The following is a 16,708-nucleotide window of genomic DNA, read 5'->3' on the forward strand; positions in this document are numbered from 1 at the left end:
GCTAATCTAGAAGATCAGTCTCCAGATTACCCCCAGACATATAGTGGTTTATTAACCCTCCCGTCCTCTTCCCACAAGTACTGAAAAAAACACATACAAAAAAATGTCAAAATATTTGAGAGACCCTTTACAAACAGTACACAGTGTTAATAATTCACATCTTACGACAAAATGTATGGATATGATTTCTTTTACAAAACTTTCAGTGTCAAAAAAGGAAATCAAGGCCATCAGATTTGCAGTTTAAAAAGTCACATAAAGGAAATATAAAAATATGCTGTACTTCAAAGAAGGCTCTGCACTGTGTGTAGATAAGGATCACCATACTGCTTCACTTCCAGGGAGGCAGGTGACTTGAGACATGTACGTAATCGCACAGCTTCTATTGGGTGCTCTTGGAGCACCCTGCTGGCGGGGTTCGTCCTGAACAGCCACTTCAGCTGCTCCCTCCTCCTCCTGTCCTCCTCAGGTGTGGTTGTTTCAAAGACTGCACTCTTTGAACAGCCTCTGTCCCTGAGAATTTCTCAGCATAACCTTCACCTCTGCCCCAGTGCCCCAGTGCCCCTTCTGGATCTTCCAGATGCGGTCTGTGGGAGGACAGGCTGTGACAGCAGCATGTGCAGCTCAGATGGTGAGCTCAGGCCTGCCCTCAGCACATACCTTCGAGGGCTATTTGTAACTGACCGATGTGTCTCCGAGCCTCCCAGGCCCCAGTGGTTGATCCTGTTCACAAGTGTTCTTCCCGTGGATACATTTTCCATAAACATCTATCTCTTCAATACAGACATTCCCGGTGGCTGAAGTGGAGTGAGAATCCTAACACGACTGCTCGCTTCTGACTCTTCCACATTAGCTCTCTTCCATTTTCCTCTAGTTTTGTGCACGCTGTGACTTGAGGTTGCTCATGATACTTCTCATATGGGAAGAGGGGCTTGGAGAGAACTTCAGTGTCTTCACCTTCTGTGAGTTTTCTGTAAGCACTGATTTCTGTGTCCAGGGCCAACTTTACGTCAAGAAGTTGTTCCTAGTCGTTCAGCTGTTGCTGCATCTGATCCCCTATTTCTGTCACCTCTCTGTCTGTCAGACAGCATGCACCGAGAGTTGTCTCTTTCTTTTGCAAGCAAGTCCTCTAGCTCTTGAATCCTTTCTAAACATGCTCTGGACTCTTTCTGTAGATTAAAAAGCTGAGATGAGAGGCTCTGAATTCTCATGCAACTGTCTGTTAGTTCTTCCCTGGCACTCTTGACAGTAGAGGTCTCCATCCCCGATGCTAGCCTGGCATTCTTGAGTTTGGTGTGGTGAGTCTGCTCCAGCTCCTTGTATGGCTTCACCTGGGCATCATGCTGCTCTCTCATCTCATAAAGGGCCTGAGCCAGCTTACACTGGCACTCAATCTGACACCCAGAATCCACCTCCGCCAAGCGAGTTTCATGCTTTCTGGTCCCATTAATCTCATCCTCATACATGTTTTTACAAAACTCCAAGACCTCAGTAAGACTCTGACAGTGATTCTCCAAATCCACTTTAAGTAAATTTTCATCAGCTAACTTTTTTGGCAGCAGTTAAGCAGGCTTCCAACTGGGCAGTCCGATTCTCAGATCCTCCAATTCTTGCTCTGAACTTTTTTTTGTCACCAAGTGCAGTAGCCACAGCCTCATCTTGAGAATTTAGTGCTGTTTCATATTCCTGAAGCTTGGTATGGGCTCCATTAAGGTCAGATTTCTTCACAGCATAATCGAGGAGCAGCTGGTCCGTGCTTGGCCTTGAACTTCCCCAGCTTTATCTGTAGCTTGGGGCACTTGTGAGCTGTGTTATCCAGCACACATTGCACATTTGTCAGCTTAGTCTTGTAGGGACTTGTAGAGAGAGCGCCTGGAGGCCGGTGGGCTCGAGGTGGCTACTTCCTCATGCCCGGCGCTTGCAGCTGCTGCGTGATGTTCGGTTTCCAGGCTGCACACCTTGTCGATGTACATCACCCGTGGTCGTTGAGCTCCTCCTTCGCCTGCAGTGATAGCCATGTGGGGCCCACCCAGCGGTGGAGCCACCACTGTGGCTGCCAGCTTGAGACTGCGTGGATGTTGTGGTTGCCATGGAAGGTGGTGGGGTGATCAGTGGGGAGAGCGGGATGGGGAGGACGTGGGCAGTGCGGGGACACACAGTGGGCTGAAGGGACGAGGCTGGACTGCAGGCACGTACCAGTGACCCGCCATGGAGCAGAGGTCGGCATGGGAAGGAAGAAGCACCTGGGGCAAACACATATTTTTTAAACTGTATATGTACTCTTCCCTTTTCTTACTCCATTTTGCCTTCTCCTCCCCTCCCCTTTGTAATTACCTTGTAAAGTCATGAAAAGCAGGGACCTACAGCCAAGATTGCTCTACCCAGCAAAGATATCATTTAGAATCAAAAGGAAGATAAAGAGCTTCCCAGCCAAGAGAAAACTAGAAGAAGTTCGTCATCACCAAACCAGTATTGTATGAAATGTTAAAGGGACTTATTTAAATAAAAGAAGATAAAAACTATGAACAATAAAATGGCAAAAATACTTATCTGTCAACAGTTGAACCGAAAAAACAAACTCAGCAAACTAGAAGAACAGAGACAAAATCATGGGTATGGAGAGCATTTGATGGTGCCAGGTGGGAGGGGCATGTGGGGGATGGGTGAGGAGGTGAGGGGATTAAGAAGTACAAATAAGCAGTTACAGAAAAGTAATGGGGTGTAATGGAGGAAATGGAGGAGCCAAAGAACTTATGTGCCTGACCCATGAACATGAACAGTGGTGTGTGGATTGCCTGAGGAACTGGGTGTGCTGGGTGGAGGGGGAAAAAGGGGGAAAATTGTGACAACTATAATAGCATAACCAATAAAATATTTAAAAAATAAAACAACAAACAACAAGTGCTGGTGAGGCTGTGGAGAAAATGGAACCCTAGTGCCCTTTGGTGGGAATGCAGACTGGTGCAGCCACTGTGGGAAAAAGTACCGAATTTCCTCAGAAAACTAAAAATGGAACTGCCTTTTGATCCAGTGATTCCACTGCTGGGATTATACCCTAAGAATCAAGAAACAGCAATTCAGAAGAACCTGTGCACCCCCGTGTTCATAGCAGCATTATTTACCATAGCCAAGTGCTAGAAACAGCCTACGGTACATCTACACAATGGAGTACTACACAGCAGAAAGAAAGAAGGAACTCCTACCCTTCACAACAGCATGGATGGACCTGGAGAATATTATACTGAGTGAAATAAGCCAGACAGTGAAAGACAAATACCACATGACCTCACCTATAAAAGGAACCTAATGAACAAAACAAACAAATGAGCAACATAGAACCAGAGGCATGGAAACAAAGAACAGATGGACAGCGGCCAGAGGGGAGAGACAGGAATAAGGGTGGAAAGAAGGGGAAGGGACTTGTCCAGGAACGTGTATAAATGACTCATGGATGTGGACAGCAGGGTGGGGATTGACTGTGGGAGCTGTGGTGGGGGTGTGTGAGGGCTGGGTGGAGGAGAGCAAAGGCTGAAAAATTGGGACAACTGTAATAGAACAACAATAAAAAGGTTATTAAAAAATAAAAATAGAAAAAATAAAGATGGTAAAATTTTTATTTATCCAAGGTCATGGAGTTAATTTAAAAAATTCAGCAAGATTGTAATTCTAGGACTGACCAACTTGAAATTTGTTGTGTTTGTTATCTATGATTCCTTACTCCCTTCGTCCTTTCATCCTCCCTCCCTCTGTCCCTCCCTCCCTCCCTCCCTCCTTCTGTCCCTCCCTCCCTCCCTCCCTCCCTCCGTCCCTTCCTCCCTTTCCTCTCTGTTTTCAAAGAGCAATATTATGTCAGGTGCCAGTGATGCAAAGAATGCAGAAATAAGTAAGATAAATAAGCCCTGCATCCTGGTCTCAAGGTGCTAACACATTAGTAGAAGAAGAGATACATGCAGATAAGTGAGACAGAGCAGTACAGCACAGACCAAACTGCCTGTGCTCACACAGTTGGAGGGGAGGGTGAGTGGTGTGACCTATGAAGGGGGAGAATTCACTCTGCTCTCAGGGCTGTCCATGGGATCTGAGTTTTAGTTGGTGAATAGGATGCCTGCTGGAGGGGCCTTGCAATCACTGTGCCCATGTGTTTTTGAGGTAATATTCCTTTTTCCTCTCCATAAGGGCCATAACTATTTTCTTCTTTTTGGTTTGGAAGAAAAGAAGAAAATTTGGGCTCAGTTTTCTTTTCTGTCTCTGTTGTGGGGGGCTTGACATAGAGTACCACAGAGTTTTATTACCGGAAGGAAGGGCTGGTGCGTTTAGACAGGAAGAGGGAGGGAGAGGGAGGAATGGGGCAGGGGAGAGGAAGGAGAGAGAGACTTACTTTCAGGAATATGGACGGCCCATGGTGGCAAAAGCACTTACTGGATTTGCCTTCTCCATGGTGGATTGTGGGCACAGAGCTGTCACAGGGTCACATGCCCACAGTGCACAGTGCCAGGGTAAGTCACGATGAGAAAGGCTAGCGACATACAGAAAGCATGTGGCTCACTTGGTTGGTCTTGGTTTTCTCACTTCTCAGTTTTGATGTAGACGTGGGGGCAAGAGACATTTTACTGTCTTCTCAATAAATTAATAACAGAGCAAGTGGGATACTAAATGGCAACTGATTTTTGCTGCCATGTAGGGAAGACAACAGGGCGAGGTAGGGTCTGCAGGGATGGGAGAGCGGGTGCTCCACCTGAGGTTGGCAGGAGTATGGGCTCGGGCAGCGCACGGACATGCTGAAGTGACGGCTCAGTTTTTCCTGATCTTCTGATTTTTTAAGAGAAGGTGGAAAGCTAGGGTTTTAAAATGAAGTCACTCAATTTTTAAATGTGGACATCTTTTAAAAGACTAGATGGGCTGTTGATCTTCAGGTAAAACATAATGGACCTGCAAGCTACTAGTTGCAACTCTCATCAGATCGTTTTGCAGCCAGGCCCTAGTGATTTTAGGACCAGCTTTCAAAGAATCCAGGCCTTCAGGACACCTTTGTCCCTTAGGTAGCACAGGAGCATGTGTACTGGATTGAGCATCCTATCCAGGGTCAGACTGACATGCCCTTACCTGGGCTTCTATAGTTCCTGGCTTCCGTAGTGCACGAGGTTTAATCCTTCCGATTTCCCCAGAACCCCTTCTTCATTATTCCCTTGTAACCCTGAAGCAGGTATCTCTGGAATGTCTAGGGAACATAAAAGTGCGAGTCTCTGGGAGTCCCCTGGGACTATGCTATTCTATACAGTAGCCGCTAGGTGTGCGTGATGCTTGAACAACTGAAACGTGGTTAGTTCCCGTTGAGAGGTGCTGCAAATGTAAAATATATACAGGATGGTAACGCCCTTGCTCTGAAACAAAAAAGTAAGACATCTCAATTATTTTTCATAACTTACATGTTAGAATAATATATGAACTTAAATAAAATATATTGTTAAAATTAATTTGCCTGTTTCTACATTTTTAATGTAGCTACTAGAAATTTTAAAATCACCTATGTAGGTCACATTCTATTTTCACTGTCAGCACTGTGCTGGGTTCTTCCCGTTCCCAGGGTGAATTGGGAGATGGCTGTCACTTGTTTTCTTCCCGTCCTCATGGGGGGCGAGCACTGTGAAGCTCCTGGGGGCTGATGGGCACCCCGCTTGGTCTGTTGTGAGGGCAGTAACCAGGCCTGTCAGTGTTGGGCACACTTCAAGCTGCGCCTTTAAGATAGGCAGGTAATGTACGCACCCATGGAGGGGCCCCTGAACCTCAAAGGAAATGGCAGTCTGAGGGGTCAGCTACTGGCTGACTGCATCTCCACAGATCTATTAGTCGCTGCTTCCTTTCCTTTTATTTTGACCTCTGACCTTCCGTTCTACAGTCATCATAGGACTGAGCCAAACACCGTATGACAGTGTGTGAGCAGGTTCAGGTTCAGGGGTTCAGGGATGAAAGGGCCCATCTATCCCCTCATGGCCAGGGTACATCTGTTGCCTCATGGCCAGAGCATCAGCACTACAGGTCCTTTTTCTGGCCGGTGTAGGGGCTGGGACGTGGCCCCAAATGGCCATATGTCATTGTGTATAATGTGCACCCACGTTTTTGGCCCAAACTTTTGAAGGAAAACATCTTTTCATTTTAATTTTTAAATTCAATTTTATTTATTTATATTTAGATACTTGTGTTTTTATAACATAAAGAAATTTTTGCATCTATTTTTGAACATACTTTGTTCAAAATAATATGTGTACAAGGAAGTTGAGGTAACAAATAATTACAAAACACAAGAACAGATACAGTGTATTTTGGGTACTACCCGTGTATAACGAGCATGCTTATTTTTCCCTCAAAAATTTGGGGAAAAAGTACGCATTATGCACAGCAAAATGTGGTACCCTGCCTCTTTTGAGATTGCTTTCCCATTAGACCCCTGGCGGAAGGTAGGAGTCTGTGCCGCAGAGAGCCTCCCTCACTCCCACCGCGGGCCCAGAGGTGCCGGGACACCCCCACAGAGGCGAGGAAAACCCGGAGCCAGGGCGTGCTGGGTCGCCTTGGAGTGCTTGTTGAGCAGAGTGCCGAGCCCTGGGTGTGCCAGCAGGAATTTTAACCAGCAGGGGAATCAAAGCAGTGGGAACTAGGTACAAGTATTAGATGAAAACATTAGAAATCACTTTTTAAAACACTGTGCTGCATGCTACCACCAACAATATCGAAGAGAGATCCCCCACCTTCCTTCCCCCGCTCCCTCCCTTCCCTCTTCTCTTTCCTTTTTCTTTCTTTGTGCTGGGGCATGAACGAGCCAACATGTCTTTGCAATCTATCAGAGCCCTGATTTACACCACTCAGAGGTTTTGCATGGTTGTCACCTCATTAAGATATTTATATCCTGGCAGAGCCTGAACTTGAATCTACCTTGAATGTGTAATTGCGTGTTGCTAATGTAATGGCTTGAATTGCCCATGCAAGGAGCAGCATGAGAAAGGGCACTGGGAGGAATGCAAGGTCACAGAGCCACCTGAAGGGTGCTCAGGGTTGATGTGCTCATTTCCTCCAGTTCCAGAGAGGAGAAGTCTCACAGTAGCAGGTAGGGTTTACCGAGGAGAATGGCTGCAGCCTGGGCCGGTGCAGATGGGAATGGAGAGGAGTTTATCATGCTTTCCAAATGATGAAGAGTCTCACTGACAGTCTGAGCACACACACAGCAATAGCCCTGACCCAGATGCCCATAAATATGGATGAATCAATGGGAGAGGTAGTTGCCGCTCCCTAAAGATGGCTTGCTTTTTCCCTAGCATTAGCAAATTTGTCTGCAAAACAATGTAGGAAGATAGTTTTCTTTTCAGAAATAGATACAAAGTTTAGTCTTGCTCCCTTGTATTTGGTCTACCTCCAGATTCCTTGGGGAGAGAGACGTGGCAATATCCAACACTGTGATGCTTTTCTTCTGCCGCCCAGGGGAAAAGTGTCTGGTTGTTCCATGGGGCCTCTCGTCCCACCGATTATGTTACATTTATGAGTTCAGTCAATATTTACTAAACACACGCCACGAGATATACCAGGTGCCCTAGATACTGCAGGAAATAAAACAAGCAGGGGGCCGGCACTGTGCTCACTGACTAGCCCAGGACGTAGGCAATTGCAAACAGTGTGGTAAGTGCTGTCAGAAAGGACACAGCGTGGTGCCACAGAGCCCCCACGAGACAGTGGTTCTCCTGGTTTTTGTTTTGCCAAAGTGTATGCTCCAGAGGGGGATGGACGAAAGAAGGGAAGATGGTAGGGGCAACTGAGAGGCTTAAGGCATTGAGGCTGCCATAGAAAAAAGAGGATTTTAGAACATTCCCCAAGACCAAGAGGGAAAAAAAGTTTTCAGGTTCATAGACTAGTAGGCACCAGTACCTGGCCCCTGAAGGTACTGCGGGAAGCAGCAGATCTCAGGAGAGAATGACTCTTTGGGTGGACTGGGTGCCCTGAACACCCAAACTTGACCATGAGCCCAGGATAGAGGGGTGCTCTCCTCTGTGGGACTTCATGGCCTTGCACCATGACCGTAGTAGTGATGGGCCATGAAGCAGAGGGCCACTTCTTTTCTTAAAACTATGTTTTATTGATTAGGCAATTACAGTTGTCCCAATTTTCCCCCTTCGCCCCCTTCCACCCAGCACTGCCCATTCCCTCAGGCAATCCCCCCACCATTGTTCTCATCTCCGGTGTATGTAGGTTCTTTGGCTACTCCATTTCCTGTACTTTACACCCCCAGGGCTACTCTGTAACTACCTACTTGTATTTCTTAATCCTTTTACCTCCTCACCTATCCCCCCATAGCCCCCTCCTGTCTAGCAGCCATCGCAGTGTGTCCCTGGGAGCTTTGCCAACCCTGAGTGAGGAAATTGTGCTCCAACAGTGACTAATGTTAAATTTGCTGTTAACACAGTGGGATGGGGACTCAGAAAAGATTAAATTTTATATCAGGAGATAAAAGTATTGTGAAATTTCTAACATTCCATGTTGAATGTAGAATAAAAGTTACACCTGCTATGCATGGGGACCTCATCTAGGACTGCTGAGAATCCCAGCACAGAATATAATCTGCCCACAGATTGATTACTTCCTTAGCAGTGGGACCAGTTGATTTTGAGGAAATGACTGTTCCCGTGTTAGAAAATGGGTGGGTAGAGATGAGTGTGAATTCGCAGAAGCCGCAGCTGATTTGGAGAACGCCATGTACCAGTGATGAAGCTGGATTTGAAAGAGTGCTATAGAACGCTTTAAATCTCCACGTTGATGTTACACATTGGCTTATCCAATGTTTGAGGAAGGAAACACAAGTGTAACTTTGTTAGATTACACTGACAATATTAATTTCTCTGAAATTCCCAAGAGAGTACAAAGACATTTGAAACTCATGGAGAAATTGAAGGCCCTACCTCTGATGATATTTTTATTTTTATTTAAAAAAATTGTTTTTAAAAAGATTTTATCTATTTGTTTTTAGAGAGGAGAATGGAGGGAGGAAGAGAGGGAGAGAAACATCAATGTGTGGTTGCTTCTCACGCGCCCCCTACTGGGGACCTGGCTCATAACCCTGGCATGTGCCCTAGACTGGGAATCTAAACAACCACTCTTGGATTTGCAGGCAGGCATTCAATCCACTGAGCCACATCAGCTAGGGCTCTGATGTTATTTTTAAAAGCAAACAAAATATAACCTCTTTCCAGGATAGAGAGACATAAGAGACTGGTGTCACCAGAGTCCCAGTAAGAGAACTTTTATTTCCCCAGGGTCACAATGGGTGGAGCACGGACATCCGTGGGTGATTTTAGTGGCAGTCTTTTCAGCTGGGGCACACTGGGTCTTAAAGCAGAAGAAAGAATGGCTACCTGCCATTTGATGAGGCCACTGAGGAGATGAGAACCTAGTATGCATTTGACAGCTACCTCGTGCTGTGTGCCTTAATGGAAGGGGCTGTAGCCTCAGGCTCCAGGTTCCACCAAGGGGTCCCAGAGAAGTCTGAATCAATATAGGATTACCTCCTTCCCTTTCCTACATACGCACAAGCTTAGTCCAGATCCTGGGGTAGGGTCATGATTTAGAAGATGCAGAGTGCATAGTTAGGTATTTCATTAGAAAGACTCATTTATTTACGTAATAAAAATATTTATTGAGGACCTATTGTGTGTTAAATGCTCATGTAGATTCTGGGGGTACACAGTACACAAAATCTGCCCTCAGGAAGTATGACAGATTGCATTTTCTAAAAATTACTCAACATTATTAAGATAGCAACTTGATCTGTAGATTTATGCAATCTGGATAAAAATCCCAGAAAGTTATTTTATGGATGTTGAAAAGCTGATTGTGAAGCTTATGTGGAGTGGCACAAGACTCAGAATGACCAACACAACACTGAAGAAGAACAGAGTCAGGGAACTGGTACTCTGCGTTTAGTACGGCGATCGGGAGAGACAGTGTGGCGTTGGTGAGAAACAGGCCAGTAGGTCCGCTGAACAGCAGAGAGAGCCCAGAAACAGACTCATCAAAATACAGCCAACTGATTTTTGACAAAAGAGCCCAGGCAGTTCAATGGAGAAAGACCTGTCTTTTCAACAAATGATGCTGGCACATCAGGGCATCCATGTGCAAATGAAAAAAAAATGGAATCTAGAACTGATCTTATACCTTACAAAAATTTATTCAAAATGGATCATATACCTAAGTGTAAAGTGCAAAACTATAAAACTTTTAGATGTTAACATATGAGAAAATTCTAGTGACCTTGGGTTAATGATGAGTTTTTAGATATAACACCAGAAGTATGATTTATGAAAGAAAAAAAAGAATAAACTGGATTCTACCAAAATTTAAAACTTCTGCTCCATGAAAGACACTGTTAAAAGAATAAAAAGACAAGCTAATGACTGGTAAAATACTGATGTGGACTCTGGCCAGGGGTGTCCGTGGTGTTGTGGATGTGATGAACATGTTCACACGGACTGCAGACGTCCTGTGGGGAAAAGGGACGGCACAGCTGCCCTCCGAATGAGAGAGCACCTCGCCTGGGTAGGATTTTATTGCTTTCCAACAGCATTACATCAAAGAAGGTTCTCATTCATTATATTTAGGTTTACCTTAAGTGATTACTTCTTACAGATGACACAGAAAAAATGTTGCCAATGCAAGGGAATGATAAGAGTGATTGATCTGGTTACATTCCATCCTTGGGACGGCTTAGCACAGACTTCAGGGAGTTGCTTCAGAGATATGCATTAACCATTTTCAGTCTTAATGCAGGGTGAGGGAGTTTTAGCAAAAGCAAGCCTTAAAACAGCCTAGGTACAATGCAGGCCTGGTTCCCCATGGGAAAGTCCATGTGTGGGCCTGGCTCCTGTCTGCCGCCTCATGCCTGCTGGTTTTTCTGAGTTGGAGCTGGGCTACATTCGCCACTGCCATGCTGACCAGTTCCTGGTAAAATACCTCTCTTGTAAAGGACTTGTATTCATAATATACCAGGAACTCCTTAAACTCAGCAATAAGAATAAAAAAGTGGACAAAAGATTTGAACAAACACGTCACTAAAGAATATATACATATGGCAAATATGTACAGGAAAAGATGCTCTATGTTGTATGTTGTTGGTGGATTACAAATTAAAACAACAATGAGATGTATCAGTACAAATCTATAAGAAGTTTTTCAAAAAGTTAATGGATAAACAACTCGTGATGCATTCATGCAATGGAATATTATTTGGTAATGAAAAGAAATGAGCTTTGAAGCCACAAAAAGACATGCAAGAAACTTAAATGCATATTTCTCAGTGGAAGAAGCCAGCCTGAAAAGGCTACATATTATGAGATTCCAACTGTGTATAACATCCTGGAAAAGTTACCATGTTGTAAGGAAGTCCCAGCTATACAGAGACATATAATAATGTTCCATTCAGTAGTGCCGTCTAATGTCCCAGGTGACAAACAGTATAAACGAGATATATAAGTATATGAACCTTCAAATAATTCTAGTCCTCAGCTGTCGAAACACCTTGCAGTCTCCCAGCTGAGGACCCAGCGACCGTGAGCAGAGGCAAACATCCCCACTGTGCCCTGTCCGCGCTTAGACCTACAGAGCCCACCAGCACAGGGAGTGTCTGTTTCGTGCCACTAAATGGTGGGATAATTGCTAGTAAATAATTGGACCATTTATCTTAATAGCAGAGATAACTGAAACATATTGTCATATATTCCAGCTACCATTTCATTGGTAAAAAATGAGTTCTTCCATGGTGACTATTAGAGGTGAAAGCATTTGGAAAAGAGGTTTACTTACAAAGAAGTGCAAGACAGTCAGAAGGACTGGCTCTCCAAATGACAAAAGAGTAAGACAAATGGCATGAATCCCTGGTATTGGTTTCCTATGGCTGCTATAACAAATTATCAAAAACTTAGTGCTTGAAAACAACATTGATTTATTCTCTTGAGTTCTACAGGTCGGGGGTCCGGAGTGGTTCTCATCAGGCTGAAGTCAAGGTATCAGCAGGGCTGCGTTCCTTCTGGAGGCTCTAGGGGAGCTTGCTTTTTATGGCTTGCTTTTTGTCTTGCTTTTTGTGGCTTCTCAAGACTGCCATGGTTCTTGGCCCATGGCCCATTCTTCCATCTTCAAAGCCGGCAACATCAGGCGAAGTTGCTCACGCGCCCATCTTTCTGGCCCTCCCTCTTATCTCTGTCTCTCCCTTATGCGGACCCTTGTGATTACTTGGGCCCACACGTATAGTCCAGGGTCATCTTCCCATCTCAAGATCAGTTGATTAGCAACCTTGATTACTCTTTCCTATCTAACCTGACATATTCACAGGTTCTGGAGTTTAGGACATAGATGTCATTGAGGGCCATTATTTTGCCTTCCAATGTTCCAAACTAGCTTTATTATCAGTTATGGGATGGAAATTTTTGTAGGTTTTTAAAAATTCTCTAAGGGGGTTTAGGAGTATGTTTCATACCTTTTGCATCCCTCTCAAGCTTTGTACATAGTAGATTCTCAATAAATGTTTGTTGACTGCCTCCCCTTCAGAAAAAGCACAGGGAGGGGAAATAAGCATGTTCACATACCAGTTACATTGTTCCGTGGAGAAAGAACAATGAAGATGATGTGCGGAGCAGTCTGAAACCCACCTGGAATGCAGTAATCTGCCCTTCGAGTTTTTGGCTTATCTCACTGAACTCCAAGAATTACTTTGTCAGGTAGGTGGGATGGGTCTGTTATCCTGTTTTACAGATGACAAAGGAAGTTGCGTGGGGCGTGAATGACCTCTCTGAAGTCATTCAGGAATCTCTGTAAAGGCAGCCCTGAGTCCTGTCTTAAGTTTGCAAATTCAGTGCCTATCTCTTACTTCAAATGCTCCAGCATCCCCTTGGCTTCTTTCTGGGCAGGTGAATTTCCTGCTTATGTCAGGATTTTATAATTGCTTTTGTTTTACTTTTTTCTTTCCTGGCCTGGGGTATTTTTATTTCCCTACTCTGTCCTATAGTTTCATTCCCAGACTGCTCCTTACATGAAGCTTGATATTTTCAGGCATTGCCAGGGTCCAGCCAGGGAAAGCCAGCACAGAGCAGCTGTGTGAGCTGGTTATCTTGCTCTCCTCGACTGCATCCAGGCACTAAATCTGTACTTTTATTCCACTGTGTTCAGGCTGACAACTGCTGGTGAAGTCTGGACTCACTCTTTTTTTTTTTTAAGATTTTATTTATTTATTTATCTTTAGAGGGGAAGGAGACGGAGAGAAACATCAATGTATGGTTGCCTTTCGTGTGTCCCCTGCTGGGAGTTGGCTGCAGGGAACCAGCCTGCAACCCAGGCATGTGCCCCGACCGGGAATCGAACCGTGATCCTCTGGTTCGCAGGCCTGCACTCAATCCACTGAGCTACACCAGCCAGGGCTCTGGCCTCACTCTTAAGTCATGATCCAACTTCCAAGTGTCTTTTAGGGTCATCAGGGGCAGAAAGAGCCAAAGTCACCAACAGCCCCTTCAACTGAGAATTTACAAATTTAACAGCCCATCTAGCTATTTTAAAATAGGTATATCTGGCGAAGGTGGAATTGCTCAAGATGACTTAGCCAGGTAGCAGCAGAGATGGCACTAGGTCCCAGTCTGCTTCCCCAGGTGCATTCAGGAAACCGTTAAGAGAGGACATCCCGGCAGGATGGTGTGTCAGGCTGAGGGCTGCTCATCTCCATTAGAACCCAGGTGCCGTTTCCTAAGCATCCTCAAACTCAGGGGCTGGTTGACACTGGGAAATGCCAGGGTTCAGAGGAAAGGGTAGAGCTTGGAGTGAGATTGGCATTTGAATCCCAGCTCTCCTGGTCGTTAACTCTGCTCCAGTCAGTTCAACAGTTCTGAAGCTTATTCTCTTCTTTGTCATAATGAGGAATTCATATCGTAATGAAGATATGCTAACTGTATTTCTAAGACTTTTGGGAGGAATAGATAACATAGTTCACGTGAAAACATGTGACACAGTATGTGGTACAAAGCGAGTGCCCAGTAAATACCTTCCGGCTTCCTGCCTGCAGTACATCCCCGAAGAAGACACTGAGGACAGGGAAGGTGTACCTAGGAACTGAAATTGTAGTCTTGGGTCTGCTGTTGTTTCCCCGGAAAGATGCGCCTATTCTCACGTAGCTTTTTTTCCTCATTCATACAAATGTAGGTAGTTGAGCCTACTCTCCTAACCTCATGAGGCTTGGTAAACGTGCTAAGCTTTTAGGACTGAAAAATCTGCAGAACATCGAGAAAAAAAGAAGAGGCTCAGCCTCTAATGTCACCATACAAGTGGGTAAAAATAAGCAAATAGGGCAACTTGCCAACAATTGAGAACTGTGAATATTTCAGGATGAACTGAATTTAGAATTGGTCAAAAAGCATTTGATTAATGCTTCAGGGATTAAAATCTTTTATCAGCATAATTGCTATTGTTAATAGACATGTAATGAATAAGGGCTATGCACTATCAGGCTACAAATAAGATGCAGCTCCTCCCCAATGTCTACAGTTAAAGGAGACTGGAAAACAAGCCAAACAAGAAAAAATGAGATGTACTAAGGGAAGAAGGGGCTGGGTGGGATTCGACTCAGAGTGAATAATGAGACACTGCCCACCCCCGCCCCGCCCAGAGTACTACATGTGTCCTGTGCTCACAGTCTCAGAAAGGAGATGGGTGACTGGCCCCCCGAAAAGCAGTGAAAATGATAAAATGAGCTTCGAAGGAAAGTTAAGTGCTCTGGGTTGATTCCCCTGCAGAAGAAGGGGTTCAGGTTTGTGAGACTCCCATTATCTGTTGCACACCCCTCAGCTGTCTCCTCCCCCTCCTTTCTGGGCTCGTCACGGTAAGTTTCCAGTTTTATCAGACTCAAGTCCTTTGAGGACAAGAGTCGTATCTTATTTTTCTTTGAATCCACTGGTACTTGTACAGAGTAAGGTGCTTATGCTTGTTTGTTTGGGCCATTGAGTGGCTGGAGGGGGGGATGGATGTTAAGTGGGTAGGCCCCAGAGGGCTCAGGGGATGGGAGAGTACAGGCTACTTTTCACTACTTAGAAAAGTGTCCCGACATATGGCTGGTGGGGGGTAGTGGTTTGGATGGTCTAGTGGGCATCTGTTGGTTATCCGTCCACCATCCACTTCTGCCGTCCCCTCATTCTGACAGCACACTGTCTCCTTCCTTTAGCTGAGGTGAGGATTACCTTACCCTTAGCCAATCAGTGTAGTCTCCTCTTCCTTGCTTGGGTGTTGGTCCAGGGCCGTGTAATAACCCAGGCCTAACCTAATCAGCACATGGACTTACCTCGGGTACTCTGATTTTTTCAGGTTTGTCCAGACAGAGGAAAGCTTATTAGTCTGTTCCAAATGTTAGAGAAGAGATGGCTCATGTCTCTTTCTTCCCTCTGGGTGATGCAGAGCATGGATATTGTGTTGGAGTTACTGTGAATTACTGTGACCACTGTGCTTCAGCCAGAGATAAAGCAAGGACATGGATAAAGGCAGAACAGAAATGGAACACCAGCCTGAATCAGACTGCATGCAAGACAGCTCTACATTGTGCTTTTCCATGTGACTCAGACATTCTCTTTATGTTTAAGTCAGTTTGATTTAGTTTGGTTTGGTTTGGTTAGTATTTGCAGCATAAGGCGTGCTAAGTGACACAGCAGTGGTGCCACCAGCAGAGCTGGACACTGAGAGGCAGCGGTGAGGTGGTGAGGAATCGAGGTCTGTCCCGCTGCCCTGTTCCCAGCTCTGACACTGGGTGAGTTACGTGCACTTCCCGAGACTCAGTATTTCTCCGGTGCAGAGGAAGCGCACTTGCCTCGTGAGGGTTACGTGGGGTAACGCATGCACACTGTGAAGCATTTAGTGAGGACTCAGAAGAGCAGAGCATGACGGTACTGCCATCACTACACAACCTTCAAGGGACCTGCCTGGGATTTGGAGTATGAAGTGACGTGTCTTGAGTTAGAATTAAACTTTCTTCTCATATTTCTCTTACTTGGGCTTATTTACCTTAAGTTCTCTGTGTCTACTTCTTAGGTCAAGTCAACTCAGATGGCTTATTATTAGTAACATGATCCATTTTATTGCGCTTTACTAATTCTATTTTAGTCAGGACTTTCCCGAGAAACAGAAACCAATAGGATGTTTATGAGATAGAAATGGAGACACATAGATATTTATATATCTATCCATATATGCATCTCAAGAGGTTGAATATAAAGAATTGGTTAACGCAAATAGGAAGGCTCAGAAGTCCCAATATCCGTAGTCAGCAAGCCGGAGACCCAGAAGAGCCAGGGGTGTAAGTTCCACCCCAGGTCCAGAGAACTGAGAACCTGGGGGGCTGATGGTGTAACTTTCAGTCTGAGGGCAGAAGACTGATGTTCCAAGTCAAGGCAGGTGAGGTTCTCTCACATTCAGTCTTTTTGCTTCGTTCCAGTCTTCTACTGACTGATGAGGCCCATTGGCATTTGAGAGGACAGATGTTTTACTCAGTCTGTTATTTCCAATGTTAATCTCATGTAGAAACAGCCTCACAGGTACTCCCAGAATGATGTTCCACCAAGTATCTGTGTACCCAGCAGCACAGTCAGTGTGACGCATAACAGTGAACGATATATCGCACTCAATAATAAAAAATATTTATTGAGTACTTCCT

General features: G+C 45.1%; 1 pseudogene; it reads right to left on the reverse strand.

The window, feature by feature from the left end:
- Positions 1-318: 318 nt before the first annotated feature.
- Positions 319-2,227, reverse strand: LOC119001466 (lamin-B1-like; annotated as a pseudogene).
- Between the last annotated feature and the right edge of the window lie 14,481 nt (positions 2,228-16,708).

Source organism: Sturnira hondurensis, unplaced genomic scaffold, assembly GCF_014824575.4.
Source record: "Sturnira hondurensis isolate 20B ecotype Veracruz unplaced genomic scaffold, ASM1482457v3 Scaffold0016663, whole genome shotgun sequence".
NCBI lineage: Eukaryota > Metazoa > Chordata > Mammalia > Chiroptera > Phyllostomidae > Sturnira > Sturnira hondurensis.